Source organism: Citrus clementina, unplaced genomic scaffold (genome assembly GCF_000493195.1).
Source record: "Citrus clementina cultivar Clemenules unplaced genomic scaffold, Citrus_clementina_v1.0 scaffold_6, whole genome shotgun sequence".
NCBI classification, from domain to species: Eukaryota; Viridiplantae; Streptophyta; class Magnoliopsida; order Sapindales; family Rutaceae; genus Citrus; species Citrus x clementina.
In genome coordinates, this window is record NW_006262139.1 from 15,595,636 (window position 1) to 15,600,293 (window position 4,658).

Below are 4,658 nucleotides of genomic sequence, written 5' to 3' on the forward strand. Positions count from 1 at the left end.
TTCTACTAAGACATGCCTTTTTTAGGCTCTTTCTTAGCTAATATCACTAAATGGGTGGTCACTAAAATAATGATTTAAAATAAGTATTATCAAAACAATGTGTTATAGCAAACATACAGCAACACAGAATATCAGTCAATTAACCATCAAATTTGTTTATCACTCAACTAAAAATAAATTTAGTTTATAATTTGTGATAAAACAAAATCTAAAATAGTTTCAGCCATCAAATAAATCATCATAACAAGATAAAACTAGAGAACAAGAATAAAATTTGAAATCTGCTCGTCCTTATGAATCCGTTTGATGTTCTTCATGAATCCTTTGTTGTGATCCTCAATTCTCTCTCTCGATCTTTTTGTTTTCTTTTGTGTTATTTCTCTATTCTTTTTCTCTAATGACGGCTCCCTCTTCTTTTTCTTTACTTGTATGCCTTTTTTTATCGCTTAAAATTAGGGCAACCAGAAGTTTAGGGCGTGCATCTTCTAGTTTGGGAAACTCTAGATCGAAATCTTCAAAGTATCTTGCGCAAAATCTTCTTTATTAATGCTCAACTATTGCTACAGCAACAATGCTTCAGCATCTATATTGTTACAGACTTGTTTCAATTATTTTCTAACTAAGTTTTTTCCTTATCTTTACAAGCTTATTGCAGTAGCATTCCTTCCTTGAAATTTCAGTTTCTAGTCACCTACAATTATGCATATGATTTAAGCACACAATTTATTCTAAATCAAACAAAACTTATTAAAAGTAAACTAAAATGTATGTTCATTCAAAACATTATTAAAATGCAATAAAAACATGTCATTTACTCTCTAAGTAATTATTATTTAAGTCTAAAAGTGCTATGATAACTCACATTTCATAGAGTTATCAGTTGGCCAACTCAACCAACTATTGTGGAATTTGAAATTAGCTTACTGGCAAGAAGTAATTGGCAAACAAATGAGTGGGGCCTCAGTAAAAAATGAGGAGGGAAATATTTTTCACTGATAATAAGGTACATTCATTTAGATGACATAGTGATTGTAGATCTAAATAAGATGTTGATAAGTTAAGAGGTCATCAACAAGAAGGTAGCTCATAAATGAGGGGAACATAAAGGAATCACAATAATGGTGGCCAATACAAGCTAAAGAAAAAGTTTAAAGGGAATTGCTACAACTGAGGAAAGACAAACCATATGGTGAAATATTACTAGTCTAAGAAAAAGTTTAAAGAGAGTAATGCAGCCACTTCCAATCAAAAAAAGGATAATGACGAGGAATGGGAAGCCGAAGCATCAATCACTATTGAGGAAGAGAAACTGGCCTTGCAGTCACAATACCTAGCCAACTTAACTACGAGAGTGATTGGATCGTTGATCTAGGATGTTCATATCACATGATTAGTGATAGAAAGAAGCTACAAGACATGACTAAATACAAAGAAGGTCGTGTGGGAGTAATAGTAAATAACTTGTAACTGCCAATAGCTCACGTTGGCACTACAGTTCTGACATTTCAATATAGTTCATTATAAAATGTCACTTTAAGACGTGTATTATGTTCTAAATATGAAGAAAAACCTACTTTCAATATCATAACTAACATCATTAAGCAACTATGTTTTGTTCAGTCTTCAAGATGTCAAAGTGTATCAAGATGTAAAAATCTCAGGGACACTTACAATAGCAAAACAAAGGTTTAAGTTAATTTATTTATTATTAGTAGAGTTTGCTTATATAGACAAGACCCGAAAGAACGAGACAATAGATTTATTACATGCTCGGTTGGGACATGTGAGCTACAACAAATTGAAAGTGATGATCAACAAGTCAATGCTCAGAGGTCTGCCTAAACTTAATGTGAGAATAAACATGGTGTTTGTAGAGTGTCAATATGGTAAAGCTCACCAACTCTCATATGAGGAGTCGAAGTTTAGAGTAAAAGAGCCATTGAAGTTGGTAGACTCTAACGTGTTTAGCCCTATTAATCAACCTTCTATTAGTTGAATACGATACATGGTCACATTTATCAATGACTTCTCTGGGTATGTCTGATTCTTCGTATGAAAAGAAATTTGCTACTTTTTTAATGTCTAAAGTATTCAGATAGCCCAGGCAAAATTAAAAAGCAGGTTTGTTGTCTACAAATAGACAATGTAGAAGAGTATACATTACATGAGTTCTCCTAGTACATATCTTCGAGATTATAAGATACGCCATCAGTTCACTTGTGCCAATATACCATAATAGAATAGCGTAGTAGAATAAAAAAATTGATATCTAGCGGAGATCTATTGAAGTATGATACATCCAAAGAATGTACTAGAGAGGTTTTGGGTCGAATCTATGAAGACAACAGCTCATGTGATTAATAGAGTTTCTCAACTGAAATTGGGAGTCATATCACTTTACGAGAAGCTGTGAAATGTGACACCTACAGTCATGAACTTTTGTGTATTTGGTTGTGTATGCTATGTCTTTGTGACAAGTCATTTACGAAGCAAATTTGAAAAAAAAAAAGGTGATTCATTGTATCATTGTCAGGTATGACAGCTAAAAGAAAGGATGAACATGTTGTTATGATCCTACTAGTGAACGGTGCTACATAACACGAAATGTGGTATTTAATGAAGCATTTTCGTGGTGGTTTTTAGAAAAAGAAGAGCTAATAGATTAACAAAATTAAAAATCAAATGAAGGAATGAATTACCGAAATTCATCCGAGCCAAGAAGAATTTGAAGATTCTGATAATCCAAGAGATGATAATATCAAGCATGATGAGGCATAAAGCCCTTGGAAGACAAATATTCACTAGAGTTCTATTGAATATGAAAAACCAATTAAACAATAACTAAAAACTCCTGAATCTCAACTTAGAAGATCCAAAAGAGTGAGAAAGTCAAATCTCAGGTACATTATGCAGTGGTTGCAAAAGAAAAGAAAATAAAATAACCTCAGAATTTTAAAGAATCAACAAAGAACTCTTATTGGATAAACGTAATGGATGAAGAAATTACGCAATGAAGTAGAATTAGACTTGGAATCTTATTTCAAAACCAAAGGATACAAAACTTATATCTTGCAAATGGGTATACAAGATTAAAAAGTGCGTAGATGGTTTATTTAAAAGGTACAAGGCTTGATTGGTAGCTCGAGGATTCTCACAACAATATAGGCTAGACTATGAAGAATATTTAGCCTAGTGGCAAGGCACACAACAATACGAATTCTACTTGCACTTGCAGCTAATAAGGAATATAAATTATGGTAGATAGATCTAAAAAATATATTCCTACATGGAGAATTAGATCGAGAGATCTACATGAACCAATCGAGAGGATTTGAGAATAAAGCTCATCTGAAGTATATATGCAAGCTAAGAAATGCACTTTATGATTTAAAGCAAGCACCAAGGGTATAATATGGTAAGATTGTTGAATTTTTAATGTAGAGTAGTTATTCAGTAGCGCATGCAAGCTCTAGCTTGTTCGTCAAAGCTAGAGAAAGAAAGTTATCAACTATATTAGTGTATGTGGATAATTTGATTTTTACTGGTGAAGATGAAAAAGAGATTCGAATAACAAGAAATAACTTATTAGTTCGCTTCTAGATGAAAGAGTTTGGTCAGCTTAAGCACTTCCTTGGTCTAGAAGTTATCGAATAGAAGAAGGGATATTTCCTTACCAACAAAATTATGCCAAAGACTTGCTGAAGAAGTTTGAAATGATGGAATGAAAACTAATCTCAACTCCAATGGAAGTAAATGCAAAATTGTGCACACACGAAGGCAAAGATTTACAATATAGAACAATGTATCAACAATTGGTAGGTAGTTTAATCTACCTAATGCTGAATCAACCGAATATTTCATATGTCATAGGTGTCATGAGTTGGTAAATGCAAAATCCAAAGAAGCTTCACTTGGAAGTAGTTCTGCGAATACTAAGATATGTGAAGAGTACAAACAACTATGGTTCATTGCGCAAGAAAGATGAAATTACAAGCTGACTACGCCGGAGATCATGATACAAAAAGATTAACTACTAGGTATGTTTTCATAATTAGGTCTGGAATAGTTTTTTAGTGTAGTAAGAGACAACCAACTGTATCACTATCAACCACAGAGGCGGAGTATAAAACAACAATGATGACAGCTCAAAAAAGCACTTGGTTGATGTAGTTGATCAAGGATCTACACCAACTAGTAGATTATGTATGTAATACCATTGTATTGCGATAATCAATCAATAATCAACTTGGTAGAAAATCTAGTTTTCCATGCAAGAACTAAGCATGTAGAGGTCCATTATCACTTCATCAGGGAAAAGGTCTTACAAGATAAAGTTGAGATGCAGTACGTCAAGACAAACAATTAAGTTACGGATTTTTTTTCTTTTTATAAAAAGTCTTTGTACCATGAAGTTTAAAAAGTTTCGTCAGCAGCTCAATATGGATCGAAGGATGAAACTTGGTTTTGAGGGGGAGTGTTAAAAGTGCAACACCAAATTTATGATCCAATTAAATAACATTTGTCCAAACCTAAGTTCAAAACTCAATCCATAGAAGACTTAAGAATTGTGTAGAGAACATGGGACATTTCTAATCTAAAAATATTTAATGATGATGAAAATATCTTATTTTAGAAATCTCTTGAACAGTGGTATTTAT